At 37.5% G+C, this 19,984-nt stretch overlaps 1 protein-coding gene across 2 annotated transcripts in view; it reads left to right on the top strand.

The window, feature by feature from the left end:
- Acvr2a (activin A receptor type 2A) overlaps positions 1-19,984 on the top strand; it is a 77,100-nt gene that overhangs the window by 13,393 nt on the left and 43,723 nt on the right. The gene's annotated exons all lie outside the window — the stretch shown is intronic.

The following is a 19,984-nucleotide window of genomic DNA, read 5'->3' as shown; positions in this document are numbered from 1 at the left end:
AGCCAGAACAGAGGCCAGAGGAGGGAGGGTGTTGGGTCCCCTGGAATTGGAGTTAACAGAGGGTTGTGAGCTGCCGTGTGGGTGCTGGGCATGATACCCGCATCGTCTGGAAAAACAGCCAGTGCTTTTAACCACTAAGTCAGCCTTGAACTTACAAAGTTATTGTCAACATGTGTTGGCTACCACCCCAGACCCAGCCACACTCCTATTTTACCTATTTTGAATTCTGACAGTACTGTAAAACTTTACCCTTTAGAATAACACTGACTCTGAGAGAAGGATTTAGTATTCCTTCTTAGATGAGGAGACAGTGTCCTTGTTATCATCAGAATTTCAGACTTTCTTGATCTTTCTTCTGCCTCCTAGACTTTGCATCCTCAAACCTGTTCTGGGTTATCCCGTATGGCCCTATGGTAAAGTTTTAAGAGAGCTTTGTGCATGTGGCCGGGGTGAAGAGAATGGGAGAAGAAAGTTGGGGAGAGAAAAGAATGCAAGGCAGTTTTCAAACTATAGGGAACAGCTCATTGGAGCGTCTTGAAATCCATGTAGCATGGCTACATTAATAGAAGACAGAAAATGGACCATAATCAGAACGAGTCACCCATAATGAAGATGTTTTGTGAAATATCAGTTGTAGTTGAGTATTAGGTTGCAATGACAAGTGTATTGTCATAGCTTGTGTGTGGAGAGTTTGGGTTGCTGATCTTGAGATTTTTTTTTTTAACATTTTTTTATTGATAAAAGAAGAATAAAGAAAAAAAAAACAAATTTCCACCTCCTCCCAGCCTCCCCTTTCCCTCCCCCTCCTCCCACTCTTCTCCCTCTCCTCCCACTCTTCTCCCTCTCCTCCCACTCTTCTCCCCCTCCTCCCACCCCTCTCCCCTTCCCCCCACTCCTCTCCCCCTCTCTCTCCAGTCCAAAGAGCAGTCAGGGTTCCCTGCCCTGTGGTAAGTCCTAGGTCCTCCCCCCTCCGTCCATATCTAGGAAGGTGAACATCCAGACTGGCTAGGCTCCCACCAAGCCAGCAGATTGCGTAGGATCAAAACTGCGTGCCATTGTCCTTGGTGTCTCATCAGCCCTCATTGTTCGTCATGATCAGAGAGTTCAGTTTTATCCCATGCTTTTTTTGGTAATAGTCCAGCTGGCCTTGGTGAGCTCCCAGTAGATCAGCTCCACTGTCTCAGTGGGTGGGTGCACCCCTCGTGGTCCCGACTTCTTTGCTCATGTTCTCCCTCCTTCTGCTCCTCATTGGGACCTTGGGAGCTCAGTCCAGTGCTCCAGTGTGGGTCTCTGTCTCTATCTCCATCCCTCGCCAGATGAAAGTTCTAAGATGATATGCAAGGTATTCGTCAGTATTGCGCTAGGATGGGGTCATTTCAGGTTCCCTATCCTCAGCTGCCCAAGGAACTAACTGGGGACCTCAGCTTGGGCTCCTGGGGGCCCCTCTAGGGTCAATTCTCCTGCCCACCCTAAAGTGGGTCCCTTAACTAAGGATTGTGGTTCCGTGCTCCCCTATCCAACCTTCCTTTATCCCGATCCTCCTATTTCCCCAAGTCCCCCCTCTTCCCTTCTACCTTTTCTCTCCCCATCTCCCCTTACCCCCTTCCCACCCCACCCCCAAGATCCCACTTTTCTCCCCGGCAATTTTGTCTACTTCCCTTATCCAAGAGGATAACGATATGTTTTTCCTTGTGTTCACCTTCTTACTTAGCTTCTTTAGGTTCGCCAATTGTAGATTCTGTGACCCCTATTTATGGCTAGAAACCAATTATGAGTGAGTACATCCCATGTTCGTCTTTTTGGGCCTGGGATACCTCACTCAGGATAGTGTTTTCTATTTCCATCCATTTGCATGCAAAATTCGAGAAGTCATTGTTTTTTACTGCAGCGTAGTACTCTAGTGTGTATATATTCCATACTTTCTTCATCCATTCTTCCATTGAAGGGCATCTAGGTTGTTTCCAGGTTCTGGCTATTACAAATAATACTGCTATGAACATAGTTGAACAAATGCTTTTGACATGTGATAGAGCATCTCTTGGGTAAATTCCCAAGAGTGGTATTGCTGGGTCCAGGGGTAGGTTGATCCCGAATTTCCTGAGAAACCGAAACACTGACTTCCACAGTGGTTGCACAAGATTGCATTCCCACCAGCAATGGATGAGGGTACCCCTTCCTCCACAGCCTCTCCAGCAAAGGCTGTCCTTGTTGTTTTTGACTTTAGCCATTCTGACAGGTGTCCAAACAGGAATCCTCTTGCTTGCTTTCTCCAGTATGCTGCTTGTATAAGCTTCCGTATGAGACTGTTAGCTTTTTACCTAGGAGAATGCAGGATGATGTGGACAACAAGCTTCCCAGCAGAGGCCCAAAGAGATGCCCTAAAACCTTTGTGTTTTAGGGGACAAAAGCCATGCCAGTTCATGGCAGCTCACCAGATTCTTGGGGTACAGATTAGCTTCAGTAATAGGCAACTGGTAAGGTGGGAAGAAAAGAAACTCTTCCCTTTGCTTTTCTCTATTTATTTTGAATTTTCTTGGTTGGCCCCTTACTGAACTTATGCTAGAAAAAGCAGGGAACTGAGGATGAAAATTGGTGAGGCAGAGTCATATAGTCATGTTTTTGACTAAAAAGTGAATTAGGAAGGAAAATAAAGTAGAAGGGCATTTGACCACCCAGATAGCCTCGGTTCTGAGGTGGCACCTACAAGTGGGTGCAGGTAGAACAGGGCCTGCATTAAAGTAAAAAAAGTCTTGGCTTTGGTACCTTTGGTATGCTGATTGGATAGCTCTTTTCTAAAGACTCATGAAGGAAGCAGCATTCGGTTAGTTACCTGTTTTAAGCACTTAAAAATCACACACAGTAAATATCTTTGAGACATTTTTTTCTATTATTTAATGTTAAATTAGCAATTTAAGTGAAAATTAACTGACTCTGGTCGCTAACTTGATTTGGAATTGTGAGTAGAAAAAGATTGACGGACAAGCTATTTTTATTTACTAGAAAAGTAAGAAAACTATAGAAGACACATACATATTTCGGTAAAGAGTGGTAAGTTGACAGACCCCTAAAATGTATCCTGTTTTTTCTAGGCTGGATAGGATTCTTTCTTTTGCAGTGAAATTATCAATCATCTTCAATAAGTTTCAGCTAAGAGTTCCCAACTTTTAGTATCTTCTAGCCCCACCACTTGTCTTTTAGCCCCCTCTCATAATGTGCTTGCCTTTCCATGTTATAATTGCTTGTTACTTTTATGTGTTTGTCTTCATGCTTACCCTACGTTCTTTAAGGTTCATTCACTTTAAAATAAGTGCTTAGAGCTTACTGACAACAGGAAAGGCAGATGGCCTGATTCTCATCTAGACATGGAGATGATGGTTCTACCCACTTTATGTATTGTTGTGAAGTATATGTTGCTATAATGAGCTTCCAATGATTTCGTGAATGTAGCATTGTACCTCAATAAATATTAATTGCTGATGCTGCTTGCTGTTACTAAGCAGTGTCTAAACTGTTTATTGAATACACACGAGCCAAAATTGAATATTGAGGGCATTTCAGTATATTTATTGAAAGACTGTACTTTGGTGGTTGGCCATCTTGTTTTGTTCAGAACATAAATAATATTTATGTGTGTTTTTATTAGTAATATTTCTTTGATTCTGCTTTAATTCTATAACATTATTTGAGTTTTAGAGAAAAGTATTCACATTCTCAAGTATGTGATTTAGTAGTAGTATTCACACAAAAACTAAGAGCTTTAGAGAATGAAATACTTTTTTCATTCAGTATTTCCAAGTGTGAATGCATCAGAACTTCCTTTGCAGACGAGATAAAGGGAGTGGATCTGATAGGAGAGTAACTGACATTTCCAAAAGTGAGTTGTGTTTTAATTTTCAGGATTCGAGTACCAGTATTTCAGGGAAAATGACTTTTATCTATTTAAGTTTAAAAACTCATTTTATGTGCCTGTTTGATTCTGAGTTTATTTGAAGTAAATCTTGTGTCTTTGTTTAGTCGAGACTTGAGATGATGTAATTTGTCTGAAATCACTAATCTATCTGCGAGGCTAAAACTATAGCCCTGACTCAAGTTCAGAGTTCTTGTATAAAGAGTATATACTGAAGGTTAATCCACTCCTACTATTTCCAGCCTTAGTGGGAGAAATGTTTTCAGTAATTTATGCAGTGGTTGCTTTGTATCACACTTTAAAGAAACCTTAATTAGGACCTGAGGAGTCAGAAATAGAAATACAGCAATAAGCCACACTACGGTGAGTTCTAAATTTAGGGTAAATGTTTTGCTATTGTTTGGCAAGATGGCAGCCATAAACTCATAGGTGTTGGTTATTATTAGAAGGAATTATATGTAAATCTGCCCTTTATTGCTGAAGTACTTTTCTCACTCATTTTGTTTTTTGATAAGGAATGTTTAGAATTTTTTTTAATAGGTCAGTCTTATGCACATGTGCCTGATTTTGTTATTACATTTCCTTAGTCAAAATTACAACTTTCAAGATATGTCGCAGCCCAGCCATATTGTTGGGTTCAAAATAATAGTATTGCTGATAATTATAATTTATTTAAACTATCATCAACAACCACCATTTGAAGTATGCTGTGGGCTAAGATTTAAGTTTTGATTTTAATATGCATGCATGAATCATCCACCCCTAGAAGATAGATATTATTCCCATTGCATAGATGAGGAAACAGAGACTCAGAGACTTAGACTGAATTAGCAGGACAGCTGGGATAGTTAAAGCTAAAGGATTTAAATTGCTTTTATTGAATCAAATATTCTAAAATACATATTAGGAATTAAAATATGAATTACTGGTTCTTGAACAGTGTTGCTTCCTTCCAACCTCTTGTGCCAAGGTTTCTTCTTCCTGCTCCCATCCTATGAGCAGCTGCTGTTGCTGGCGCCCCTTGAAACCTATGATGTAGCCAGAAACGCTGTTACGAAGCTGAGGTGTTGATGGTCTGTTATCGTCCCTGTGACTGATAGAGTTCTGGGATGGAAATACAGCTGTGTAAAGGCTGAGAAAAGGTTGTTCTTTTTGGTTTTACAGTAAACCAGGATTAGGACCAGGTCAGCATTCATTTGCTCTGGGTACCACTGGAGTCTTTAGTGAGCTGAGGATTGGAAGTGAGGGCATCTTCTTAGAGGGATGGACTCGAATCAGAGAAGTGTATTGCATTTTTTTGTATAGGAAAACAAGTTTGTGTTGTTTTTGCCTCCTATTTGGAAAGTCATTTAATAGTTATGATCATTAATTGCTTTCTTGATACTGGTTATCTATGCTGGTTCTGTTACTAGAATTTGGTTTTCTCCTCATTTATATTAAAGTATATTGATAAAAAAGATGTAACACATGCTCTGTTTGCCCAGATTTAAGGACTTTAAACTGTTACAATGTCAGTTAAGCTTAAGGAAAGTAAAATAAAATAAAGAACATTGGAGGAATATCCTTTTTTCCCCTTTTTTAGATTAGTAAGTATGAATAAAAGCTGACATGTGAATATTAGAGACAATTAATCTTTGGTCGATTTGATTTGAATTTATATGACTGAATTTATAGAAAACCTAATCTGTGTTTCATTTAGTTATAATTGACAGCAGCCAATAATTAAGAGGTATCTACTATGTACCCCGTTATTTTGCCAGATTTAGTACAGCCTATCAAAGTTAAAGAGTGTAGTCACTGGAATTTTAAATCTTACATTATAAAACAGAGAGTGCAGGATATAAATATTAGATACATTGATTACTAAAATTAGTGATTTCTGGCATCCAATAATGTATTTTTTTGTTTATAGTTTTGTGTGTGTTTGTTTATGTAGTCTCACTTTCCTATTGCTGTAATAAAACAGCATGACCAAGGCAGCTTATAGAAAGAAGGAAACATTTAATCGGAGCCTACAGTCCAGAGGGATAGGAGTCTATCACCATTATGGCCAGCCAGGCACACATGACATCTGACAACAAGTGTTCTTAGCCACTGAACCATCTTACCCCTCAATGCTTCAAATTTCCCTCCCTCCCTCTCTCCCTCCCTTCTACCTTTCTATTTAGTTAGTAAGACTTTCAGTAGTTAAGAGTTGTATTTTAGATTCTCCTTGGTTTAGTCTTTTGAGTTCTTTGCCATGTTTCTTTTGGAATTTACTGTTACTAAATAAAAACCCCTTAAGGATAAGGATTGTGGTCCTTATGTATGTCATTGCATTCCTTGTGTTCAGGACTCAATGAATATTTGTTGAATAAATTAATGGGAAGGAGTCTTTATCCTCTCTGTATCTTTTGTTTTCTCTTTATCCTAATGATAACATCAAACAATTCTCATGAAGATTAATGATGTTTAGTTGATTAATGATTCCTAATCTAAAGAATATTTTTCTTTATTTCACTTGACTTCTCTTTGAGTTTGATGATGTTGTCTGTAGGCAGAAATCTTAAATAAATAAATAAATAAATAAATAAATAAAGTTAGTTTGTTCTGTTCCCTTAGTGCCTTCCCATCTTCTGGCTATTGTCAGTTGCCACCCTATCATTCATTCTCCCCATCTTTCTTGTGTTGTATTTGTTCCCCCGCCAGCGATCACTGGTCATACAATTTTTATTCTACTTGTCCTCTGCTGAAATAATGTCACTTCTCATCTTCAGTTTTAACTAAATGTGGAGGCTCAGAGCTCCATATCTTATTTTGATCTTCCCTTTTAAGTTCCATACATATCTACTAGTCATCTTGTAAGCATTAAGTATATATCAGGTTTTGTACTATGAAAGTGAAAACGGTGTGGTCTTTATGGGATTCACAGCCTCACTTGAGGAGAATGATTAGTAAACTAGCAGTTACAGAGTGAAGTAAAAGATGGCCTCGTTTAATTTGGAGAATATCTGTTTGTGCTTTCCATCAGTAATGTTTGAAGTAAGCCCCCCAAAATGACTAGAAATTCACCAGGTGAAAAGGTGGGAAAGAGTGGTTCATGTGTTTTTTTTTGTTTGTTTGTTTTTTGTTTTTTTTTCCTGTCAAGCCTGGAGTCAGTGCTCCCTGGTGGTGAGAAAGCTTAGTGTAGCAACTTCTCCAAGTCCTGGGAGTCTTAGGCAGGGGTGGGAATAACCAGTCAATGTCATGCCTGCAAAGTGGTGTTAATCATTAACTCCAGAAGGAAGGTGATGACTGAGAACAGGAGAGTAGAAAACATTTTCAACACTCCTTACTTATTCAAAGCAATGTTTGTAAGGGAACGATGTGGACTAAGGCTCAGACAGTGATGTATACTCAATTTTCCCTTTTTTTGGATTCTTGCTACATAGTGCATTTGGAATAGTGGTTACAGGATTAAAGTATAGCTTTTCCAAGAGTTTGCCCCTCATGCATATCATGGCATGCATTATTTACACTGTTGAGTTTGATTTGTTACGACTGGGGCATTGCTTTGTCTTCAGGGATGGTACTTGCAGCAGAAAGGGATTTAAGAAGTTAAGAGTAGACAAAGGAAACATTTTATATTAGTATGTATGTGATTGCTACGTGTTTTAGGAAAGTACGTCAAGAAACCTATATCATGAGTATATATGAGACAGTGATTAGGCATTGGAGAATGGATGAGTCTTTAAAGAGGATAGGTAAGGGTCAAATTACAAAAGGCTTGATTTGCTAGTGAGTGTGAACCTTTTGCTGAGGGTTGAGGAGGGACCTTTTTGAATAACAGTGTTGCAGTTAGATTGACACGTTAGAAGAGATCCATTAATATTGTGTTTGTCTGAATGTCAAATAAGTCATAGGTGGAGGTCCAAGCTGAAGAGAGTTACTTTAATGTCCAGCCATTACATGTATTATATGTATATATAATAAATAAGCTAAGCAGAAAGAATGAAAAATCAACCAAAGGCCAAAGTCAGGAGAATACCAGCATTAGCAGGGGATGGAGGAGAAGGAAGAACTTGTGTAGAAGACCAAGGTGGGTCCAGTAATAAATATCATTTCATAAGAAATCTAGATAGAGGGGTTATTCGACGGTTTGAAATCGAGACAGTCTCAGAAAAATCACTGCTACTTTGCCAATTTATTTGTAACTTTAGATGATTTTAAACTTTGCACATTGTTAGTAACTTCAGCGGGAGATGCTTCTATGGAGTAATGAAGACAAATACTACGTTGTAAGAGATGATTGAAATGTAGATAAGGGTAGATTCAGCTGTGGTCTGTCCTTTTCAAGATCTAAAAGAAAGCTAGGTTAAAATGTTTGCTTGAGGGATGCTCAAGAACAGGCTTACAGAAAAGATAAAATTAAATTGAAGCCAGAAACTACCACCTTCACTGTTCTTTAACTATCAGATCTAAGCAATAACTAAATGCTGTAGATTTGATCTTCTGCTCTGATCTGTACCTGTTTCCATTCCCATCCTCAGTATTCCACCCTCACTTTCCTTGTCTGACCTATCAGAACTTCTCTTTCTCTATTCAGCATAAGAGGGGAAAGGAAGTTTGAGAAAAAGCCTGTCTTCCATTCTTTTTAGGAAAAATTGTGGAACTTGTAAAAACTGGGATCTATAAATGGACAAGTCTGATTCTGACAACATTCAGCCTTTGTGATAATTTTTTTCAAAATTATATTTACATTTTTTCTCTCTTTCCTGTCTTCCCTCCAAACCCTCTCATGTACCTAACGCTCTTTATTGACTTCTTGTGGCCAACAAATGATGCTGGTCAAGCTTTCTCATTTGGCTGACTATTGTATTTCCCCACAGGGACTATCCTTTTCTACTGTCGCTTCTTGTCAGTTACTTCTTCCTGTTTTGATCCTTTAATGCTGCAAAAACCCAATGACATGTCTTCTGCCATGTACTTGATATTTACTTCCATATTCTGTTCTTTGTATTTCTTGAGTTGCCTTCTCCCGCAGTTCTTCCTTAGTAAATTGTTAAGGGTTGTTTTCTTGATGCAGTACATTTTGCTCATCCATTATTCTGTGTCATTGATGTTTTTCTATTTTTCTCTTCACATGACATCTGTAGGAATTATTACTGATTTATCTCTGTACCTTTGGTACCTGGTTTAATGCCAGTGGAGTTCGTGTTTGGTTCATGTTCATTTTTTTATGAAAAAATAATACATGGAGGTTGTGTTATTTGGCTGGATCTGGGAGAAGTCATTAGATTTCCATAGAACATTCTATGCAAAATAGGCAGCATATGTCAGATCTTTTAGATCGTATGTGTGATAGTATAAATAGTATGCTGAATACTCCTTTTGGATGGGTGAGTAGAACTTACAATGGGAAGATGGGTTGGCGAAGTAATTAGAGTTCAAATTAGTGGAATCTTCATTCTTAAAAGTTTTTTTCTTACTGTTGCAATGGGCATCCAGCCTTTACGAATTGCTACTCTGGGAAGTAATGCTTAACTTTTGAATTTTTGAGGAAAGGTTTGGTAATTTGGGGAGTATCCAAAATGTAGACAATCCTGTTCTTTTGTGAAATGCTTTCATGCTTTCTAGTTTGTTATATTTTTTTCTAAAGATTATAAGACCTATTTTGACTAGTAAGTTTTTCTTGTCATTGCTTTTTTAATCCTTAAAAAAAGTTTTTAGGGTCTTTCTGAGATATAATTATTTAATTTGGTATTTTTATGGGTTTTTTTCAATATTTGAACACTAACATTCACATATTTTTATCCCCTTTAGAGAAATTTATAAAGTTGCTATCTTTTGGGTTGGTAATTGGATGTCCAGAATGACTTGAGGAAATCTTTAAATTTTCATGTTTTGCTCTTCATGTGTTCCCCTAGGGTATTTGTAAAGAGCGTTAAAGTTGATTTTGTATCATTATGCAGGAAAGTTAAGTATTCATCCTTACATTTTCTTTTTTTCCAAAGATAGAATCCAATTTATGATTTGTAAAGGCCCTCCCCATTATATGTGGGTGTATTAAAACACGGTATTTTGGATTTGTGGGAGGAAATCCAGGGATTGAATGTATTCGGGGAACTATGAAACAAGATTAAGGGAAAGCAGGGAATGGTATATGAAATTAAGAGCCGTTCAAAAGAGATATACTGCTTCTTATGTCTCTGTAAAGAAAACAGAAAGCTTGAGTCTGCTATTCTCTAGTTGTAGAGAGAATTCTGTATATAAATCAACAGTAAATGTTACAATATAGTTTATAGTTAAATGATGAATTGCATGAGAAGACAGTTGAATACTAGCTGAGTAAGTAGGAAACCCAGGACAATGAAAAATCAAGAGACAAGGTAGCTTGGGAAGCGTCATAAAGAAAATGGGCTATCAGTGAACCTTGAAAAATGAGTAAAAATTCAGGGAGATGGAAAGTGGTTGTGGATGTCTGAGGATATGGATAATAAGAATACAGTGCTTGTGTTATAATGATTAGACCTAACATGGTAGACAAGGATGAAGAGGGTATGTCATGTCTTTGGGGTAGGTAAGATGGTTAATGGATGTAGGAGGGGAAGGATGTGGAGAGAGGCATGTGGAGTTGAAGATGTGAAGGAATATGAGCTAGGTGAGTAAAAGTGTCCAGAGAAGGATTTGAGAGACTGAGATACTCAGACTAAACCAGCAAAAGTATTAGAAAACTGTCTGATGCGTAGAACGTCTTTTCTTTTCAGAGCTGTCTGTTGATGAACATTCTCGTGGTTTGTAGTTTCAGGTTAACTTCCTCTGATCGTCTTGTGGTCATCTTTCTTTGTTCTTTGTTTAATGAAAATGTTACTTTTAATATAACTTTGCATATTTGCACCTCCTTGAATAAAGCATATCTTACCTGAAGTAGTTTAGCATACATTTTTCATTTCTTCTTATTAGAGCGTCTTGAGACCGTGTTGTTGTGTAATTCCCTGGGATCTCTTTTTCCTTTGTGTGTTACCCAGGCTGAAGTTGGCACTAAATATCAAGTATTTATGCATTTTTCCTTCCAAGTTCCACCTGCAGGAGTTAGTACTGTGCAGGGACTCTGAATCCATGAGTGTTTCGGTTTATTCACATGAGATCTAAGCCTATGTGCCTCTGCAGCCTGTGCTATATTTAATTGTAAGTTTATTTTCATAACAGATATGGCAATACTTTGTGAAGGAAAAAAGTTATTTTACCCACCAGATAAATTGATCATGTACTAATTCTTTCTTGGTCAAATGTGTGTATTCCACTACATCAATATCTAACTTAAAATATGCCCCACTTTAGTTTTGTATCTATCAAAAAACAAGTTATAAAGTATCTCTTCTGCATTAAACATAGTATGTAAAGACAAACTAAAAGTCCAGACATGCCTCAGTGTAAAAAGCTTCCATGCATTAATGAAAAGGTTTTCATTGAATCTTCTACATGTTGTGTATTTGATTTAAATCCCTGGTATGATACACTGTATCATGCTTCATGTTTTCCCAGTACTTCTCATTTCTTTTTCTGTCTGATAGCAACAGACTGCAGTCTTTTTCTTCAGATATTTTGGCTTATCACTGTCATTTCTACAAACCCAGACAAATTATCATCACTTTATTTCTTGGCTTATACAATGACAGACATTACTGACTTTACTCTTCCTTGACAAGAGTGCTACTGGCTGACCACGGTAGACATTTGAGTTGACTGCCGTGGCCCCTAGGTCATCCAGTTGAGCTGCGCCTAGGTCAGATTTTCAGTGCATCTTTTCTAAAGTTAAAATGAATTTTTTCTTTAATCTTCTAGCTTCTGGCATGTTAAGTGTATTCGGCACATATAGTGATGGACATTCTGTTTATGAGCCATTCAGGTGGTTTTCCTTTTGTTAAGTTAGACATAACTGTTATCTCACCTTGGGGACATGTTTTTAAGTACATAAAAAAGAAATCAGTAAGCAAAGGTCAAGAGAGTACTTTAAAGTCCTGGGTAAGACCACTTGTGGGTAGGTGGATAGTTTGTATACCTTTGATTAGTGCATTTGCCACCTAATTTGTAACTGCCTTGGAGATGTTTCCGGTAGCTTCATTTATTTTCAGAAGTATTCCTTCAAATGTTCATACTTATTACTTTGCTGAAACATTGTTTTGGAATTTTTATTATCAGATGATATGATTGATAGATGCTTTACTTTGGCATACAATCAGAGCTGTTTTGCTGTATGCAGCTTAATAATTAGTGGGAAAAGAGCTCAATTTTCTCTAAGTGAGATTAGAATTCTCTATAGAACAAGTAGTCTGATTTTCCAAAATGTAACTGAGCACGTATGCTTCATGTTTTGAAGTGATTGGGCAGATCGACTGGGGGAATCTGTTATAATGAGAGCTTTAGAATTTGGAAGTCTTTAGAGTGGAGTTTATACAATTCAATGCAAGCAACAATGTGAACCACAAAATGCAATTTTATATCTTTTGGCAAGTATATTTAAAAAATTTTTAAAAAGTAAAATTAATTTTAACTTTTACATTACTCAGCACCGTATATACAAATATCATTTTAGCTTATGATCAGTGTGAAAATTCTTTGTAAATCTCTTTGTACTGTCTTTGAAATTCAGACTATGCTTTACATTTCAATTTATACTGTTCACATTTCTAAAGCTTAGTAACTGCAGAAGGCTAGCCACACTACACACTACTGGGCAACTCAAGTATAAGCATTTAACAAAACTGTGGTGATGTCAGAAAATTGGTGAAGATGTAAGAGGAACAAATGTGAATCTTTTACAGACCTGTTAATGGTTTTCTCTGTGAAAGATATGTCAATTGTTTGTTTGTTTGTTTGTTTATTTATTTTTTATTTCGCTGTGGGTGGGGATCAGATACTCCTGTGAAAGCAAGCTTTGGTAGATTGTGGGCAAATTATCCCTAAGTAGAGCAGCAGGGGTTTAGAAGTCTGAAACAGAAAGGCAGAGCAGATACTCACAGTATCCCATAAGAAGATCAGAACAGTTGGATGCCATTTCAAGAAAACCATCTTTCACAACCCAGAGCTTCTTAGCCTAGGCTGTGTGTTGTTACATATGGAGTAGAGAGGTGGTTATTACAGTGACAGCTAGGACAAACCACTAAGATCAGATAAAATTGATTGCAGAAGCATAATGTGAGTGGTAGGGAGGAAGGGAGGATGATTTACTTTAATACAGGAGAGAGGAAGAGTCTGAGGTAAATGATTGATTTTTATGAAGTGAAAACTGAACAAAGTTCTTTGTGACCTAAGAGCAGATGAAAGATCATGCAGGATACTGTATTAAAATTTATTGCTTAGGCAGTGAATTAGAGGCCCTAATGATAGGCACATTGGCCATTGTGTAACTGTGGTAAAAGGCTCAGCTCTCCACCTTAGTCCTGTACCGACCACTTAACTTTGTATTCCTTTGCAAGTTACAACCAGTGAAGCTTTAGGCTTTTTCACCCATAAAATTTGCAGAAATAGCCGGGTGGTGGTGGTGGCACATGCCTTTAATCCCTGCACTTGGAAGGCAGAGACAGGTGGATCTCTGTGAGTTCGAGGCCTGCCTGGTCTATAGAACTAGTTCCAGGACAGGCTCCAAAGTTACACAGAGAAATTTCTCTAGAGAAACCAAACCAAAACAAAATAACAGCAAACAAGCAGTAGCAGCAGCAGCAGCAGCAACAACAACAACAACACACCCTGCAGAAATAATACCTTCAACAACAACAACAAACCTGCAGAAATAATACCTTCTTCATAGAATTATATGGATTAAATAGAAAAAACATGTGCAGTTTACTAGTGTGACACGTTTCTGGTTGATTTTTAGTTTCTGATATGGGATGGGAAGCATGTTTAGCTCAGTAAAACCTCTTGAGTTGTGCTTGGTGAAAACTTCTTTATACATACTCTGTCAGGGGAAGAAAAAACTTCCTAAATTTCATTTATGAATGGAGTTGATAATGAAAAGGAGGACAGAGGTCTGAGATTGAGTCTCAGCTACTCTCTAAGATGACCTCATTTCCTTGTCTCAGGTGGAATATTCTTTCAAACTGTTATTTGAAGACCTTTCAGCATCAGAATCATCATGGGTACTGGTTCAAAAAGTGTAGGTTCTTAAGTTCCGTTCCAGACCTCCCGAATCAGTTGCTCATGATAGAGCAAAGGAAGTTTTGGTTCACATTCATACACAACTGTTATATAAAGAGTGCCCATTTGGAGAACTATAGACGGGATGACTATAAGATTTGAGTTCATTCAAGTATGCATCTGTTCAGAGAAATGCCATAGGAGTACTATCTCTGTCCATATACTCTATCTAATTGTGAAGATCAAATGAGATGTTTCTTAGTTTGTAAAAATTGGATTTAGTGAACAGATATTTAAATTTTAGATTCCGTTAATCTAAATGGCAGTGATTCCTGTCTATGATTTCTGTAGTAAGTAGTCTTGTTGGATTATAGTTTTCATCAAGTAGCTTTTGATGTCAGATTTTCTCTTTTTTATCCCCATTAATTTTTAATCTTTTATTAGCTCAGGAGGTAAGTGGGATTCTAGACATTCAAATCAAAGGAATATGGTTGTCCTCCATCTCCATGAGTTTCACCTCTCTGTTTTCAGCCAACGCTGAACTAAAAAATACTTTTTTATATATGTATCTCTTTTTACTCATCATTTGAACAACCCATTATCTGATTGTTTGCATATATTACATTATATTTACATTTATATTTTATTTATGTCTTATTTGATATGAGTAATCCAGAGACAAATTCTAGTTTACAGGAGATGTATATTGATTATGTATAAAAACTGTATTATTTTATCTTTTTATAAGATACCTGAGCTTCTGTGAACTTAGATATTCTTCACAGGGGGATGTTCTGGAAGCATTCCCACAGAGATACAGAGGACTGCATATAATTTTAAAAGGAGGATTGTTATCTGTTTTAATTTTTAAATTGAGAGATTTACAGCTTGTCAGTATGATGGATCTCCCCCCCAATCTGTTATTTTTGTTTAGATAGTTTACTTAAGAATTATCTACAATCTACCGTTTGATTACCATTTTTTTATTATTACTTAAGTGTTTAAACCCTCAACATAAGGAAGCCCCAACTTAGAACAAACACCACTCTGCTTGAATGCTTCTTCTGGTTGTAAAATATTTCCCATTTTCTTCCATTTTAGAGAGCAGACTGTTCTTGAACTTTTATTTTCTTGCATGAAAAATATTCTTTCTGGATTCCTGCACATGACAGTAGAGTCTTCTTTTTTCCCTGCATGTAAAAAGCTGCCATGAGATACACATCCACATCTGCAGCATAACGCATATGCGTTCTTCAGAGAACGCATGCCACAGAAGAGGAGGTTGACTGGGGTGCTGGCTGCAAGACAGTGTATTCTATGACAGGGAGTTGTACCCATGAAATCTTAACAATATGTTCATCTAAACAAGACCCAAACAGTGACAGCACCACCATGAGTGGGAGAAATGTCATAAAGCTCCATCTCTAGATGAAGAGATACAATTAATGACTGCCAATTATTCTTCTCTGGGGCCTCCAACCTTCATTGAGTATCTAATCCCAAGTCATCATCCCTATACATATATACACTTAAGCAACACTAAAGGGATTCAGCAGTTTGTTTGTTTGTAACAATATGTAATAATAATAAATCAAAAGGTCCTGAGAGGGAGGGATATGGGAGGAATTGAGGGGATAAGTGTGGGGTGGATAATGATGTAAATACTGTACTCAAGTGTGAAAGTCTAAAAGAGAAAAAAAGGATGTTAAAGAAAGATCAACTTTTTAGAAGCAGCTGACCCCTTAGAAAAGATCCCCTTCTCCCTTTCTCCCTTCAACCTCCTTTTTTAATGTTAGTTTGAGGGTCCAGGAAATGTATGATATAGTTATTAGAGAAAATGGTTAAGGTTATATAGTGAAACAGAGAAGCAGAAACAGAAGTGACAGGCAATTATCTGACATTTCTGCTGAGTGAAAGTGTTGAGTTTTGTGTGCTTGGCATTGTTCTTCCTGGCGGAACATCTTCAACAACGTTCGAGATCATCTCTTAGGCTTGTCTTTTATTCATGTGCACACGTCTTGTTGTTGTTTTTTTTGGTCTTTGTATCTCATTAAACAGTCTACTGCTCATTACTGCTCCTCAGTTTATTGGTCCTGCCTTTCCCTTTTACTATACTATATAATTTGAAAATGAATGAAGTAGCTTATAAAAAAATTAAATACCTAGCTGCCAAAGTTATCAAAAAGCTTTAATACTTGATTTTAATATTACCCATTCTATTTGTACCAATGCTTTTGCTATTTCTTAGATAGTTATTTCTCCTATAGCCTCTTTTGAGGGCTTAGGTACATACCATAACTTATTTGTTTTTATTTAGAGATGCAAACATTGGAGACTTAGCTTTATACTCTATGGCACCTAGGGGCACAGTTCTCATGAGCCTGTGTCCTTGTTATCTGACTCAGTGAGGCTGGTAATAGTTATAGATAACACATTCTTGTTGGGTCCAAACTTGTATTTCAGTTGTTCCCTCTTTTTAATTTGTCTTTAAAAGACAGATTTGGAGCTAGAAATATGACTTAGTGACATGCTTGTCATGCAAGCATGAAGACCTGTATTTGGATCTCCAGCACCCACAGCATCTAAAAGGCTGGATATGGTGACACACATCTATAACCTCAGCCTTGTCAAAACAGAGACAAGAAATCCTTGAAGCTCTCTGTGTGGCCAGCCTGCCTGAAAATTTGAGCTCTAGGTTCAGTGAGAGACCCAATCTTATGTCATATAGTGGGGAATGATTGATTCAGAACCCAGGCTTCCACACAAGTGTGTAGACATTTCCACTCAAACACATGTGCATGCATACATCACACATTCACAAAATGCAATATGAGTGAACTAATGAATGAATAAATGCATGAAAAGAAAAACTTCTTTATTGGAAATTGATGCAGATGGTGTTTAAGTGATAAGTGGGAAGAGGGTGTGTGAATTTCACTAGGAATTGCTTTTTAGATTTAGTAGAAAGCCAAGGGTTAGAATTGTTGACCCCTGACTCACCCACCAGCCAGCTGCTTAACTGAGAATGACTGATGGCTACAGTTGTTTCCATGTCCTTTCAACTCATTTTGTCTCCACTCCTTTTCTTCTTTGCTCTTCCCTTCTCTTCAGTTTGAGTATGAAAAGGGATTGTTGTTATTAAAGCTCCTGTCTCTTGATCCCAGGTTCTGTGCTCAGGAATACCTGAGCAGAGATCTGAACCGTGTGATCCTCACTTAGATTCTGGCATTCTCAGTAATCTTTAACTTGTAAGAAAGCATCTTATCATTGGACCTCCTTCCAGTATTATTACCTCAGAAGTTTACTTCATGTTGAAATGTTTCATAAGTCCTGTAATTATTAATTCTAGTTCATTGAATTAATTTTAGTTCCTTGAATCTTTGTTTTCAAGAGCACTGAATGCAAAGGTTTGTATGGAGAACGTAGGATGGTATTTAAGATATGCTAGCAAAGTTCCAGTGGTTTTTTTTTTTAATAAGACATTTTATTTAAAACACAGGCAAACGTTTTTATTAAGACAGCACTTATATTAATATTGGAAAGGTACAGTAAAGCTTAGTCTGGCCCCTTGGAAGCCATCCATCATTTTGTTAATCTTGTATTATCAAATTTAAAAGTCTTACTTACTTCTGTGGTTCCACATTATCATGTTCCTGGATTCAAAAAGCTTTTCATTATCTTAGCTTAGTAAGCACAATTTTTCTGGCTTCTGTTTATATAGGTGGGAACATATTAGAAAGTAGTTTGTTCACCTATACAGTACAGCTTATCAGTTATTGATTACAATTGAAGTAAACATGACATTTCATTTATAAATTCAGGGTAGTTTGTGAACTGATAATTTTCAAATTTGCCTTGGCTTTTTTTTGTGTGTGTGTGTGCTGTAATAGTTTTTGAGCCTGGGTAGGATAAGGACAGATATTTATTTTTTATTCTGTCATAGTTTTGGAGGCTGGGAGTTCAAGATCAGGGCATTATTAATATCTAGTGTGGCCCTTCCTACTACATGTTTATTTGGCACAGAGGAAGAGGAAGAGCACACTCTCTCAAGGGCCATTTTTTATGATAGAGCTCACATTTGGCTCCACCTCCCAGTACCTTACAGCAGAACTTTTGGAATTCAAGCCATGGCCTATAAACCTTTCCAGGCTTCTTTCTCCTTAGCTTCTCATTCAATAGCATTGGTGATGAGGAAAGTGGGAAGAGTGTATCGTGGCCCAAGAGAAGAGATGTTTAAAGAAAGTCTGCTGTGAGCTGCAGCAGACCATGGGTCAGATGATGAAAGGTCTTGTGAGCTTCATTTGAGATCTTGATTGTGAGAACTACACCGGTGGGAAGCGGCTGAACAGTTATAAGTCAGAGTAGGCCTTGGTAAAGATTTGTCTGGTTTCTGGATGAAGAATTGGTTGAATAGGGGAAAGTGGAAGCTGAAGGAGGATATATATATATCTTATAGTCTAAGAACAGACAAGACTTTTAAATTCTGTTAACACTTCCTTAACCATAGCGACAGCAGCAGCAACAAAAAAGGAATTTGCTTAGATTTTCTAATTGTATTGCTTGTAACTTAAATTATTGATGGATTGACTTTATTCTTTTTGAGGAAGAAGGGAGCTTCTGTTAGAAATTCTTATTTGATAGCCTTAGGTAATATGTTTTACTGACTGAGCACTAACATGAACAGTGGTTTTACGGTGAGCATGAGTGTCTTTTTAGTGTCTTTATAGAGGCTTATTCTGTTATATCCCTATAACTAATTCCAGCAGGAAGTCAGTGTGGCCACTGGCTAAACAGGCAACAATGACAAGTAACTGTGTTTCATGTGCTAGGGTGGGAAAATTTTCCTTAACTTTTACATAGCTTATTGATTTTCTAAGTAGTGTGCAAGATAAAATCCTACTTTTCTGTAGACATTCTACATGACATTTCTTTAGTAAAATGCATTAATAAGGATGCACGCAGGCTCTTCATTTATGTTCAGCATTCCTGCCTTGTTGGCCACTTTACATGAAAAATTAGAAAAGACTTCAGTAGATCTTCAGAAGAATCAAATATTTTTTGAGTTATTTACTTGTTTATGTTAATGTGCCTGTGTGTAAAGGCCAGGGGTTGACATTGGATGTCTACCTCAGTAACTCTCCAACTGAATTTTGAGACAGGGTCTCTTGCTGATTGTCTGGACTGGCTAGCCAGCGAGTCCTACCAGTCAGGTCCTCATGCTTGGGTGACGAATACTGTGGACTGGGTTAACTCTCCATACTTGCTTTGTGAGTTTCCTTTACTTCCTGTGCCCTGTTTTGAAAATTGGTTTGAAGTTAAGATGTTTTGAAATTATGTTCTTTTTCAGTCTTTCTGTTTAATGTCAAATATCAAAGTGCCTGGCACATACTAACCAATTCTGCATTCAGGTTGGTGGCAGACAGGGCTCTGTGTGAAAGATGCAGTGTCCTTTAAAGTTCCGTGTAGCGTGCCCTCATAATTGGCTTACCTGCATGTTCTTGGCAATGATGGAAAGCCTAGATGTGGAGGGAAAACACTGCTGGATGGAAGTCATTTCTTAACTGTGAGAAGATGAAGGCCAAATACTGGTCCTTTTAAATTTTTCTTGATTGTGTATCAAAATGTCTACAACCTTTTTCATTCTTTTTTTTTTTTTTTTTTTTTTTTTTTTTTTTTTTTTGGTTTTTCGAGACAGGGTTTCTCTGTGGCTTTGGAGCCTGTCCTGGAACTAGCTCTGTAGACCAGGCTGGTCTCGAACTCACAGAGATCCGCCTACCTCTGCCTCCCGAGTGCTGGGATTAAAGGCGTGCGCCACCATCGCCCGGCTTTCATTCTTTTAAGTCATCTTGGAGGAAACATTATAATCGATTTCTTTGTATTGAGTATTTTAGAATTTGAACTCAGGTCAGTTAGCATCTCCCATCTTGGTTGTTTTTTAAATTAGTGTATATTATACATTAAAAATAGGTTCTGCTATAC

Source organism: Microtus pennsylvanicus, chromosome 9 (assembly GCF_037038515.1).
Source record: "Microtus pennsylvanicus isolate mMicPen1 chromosome 9, mMicPen1.hap1, whole genome shotgun sequence".
Lineage (NCBI taxonomy): Eukaryota > Metazoa > Chordata > Mammalia > Rodentia > Cricetidae > Microtus > Microtus pennsylvanicus.
The sequence above is the reverse complement of the archived record's forward strand: the minus strand, read 5'-3'. Positions and strand labels throughout refer to the sequence as shown.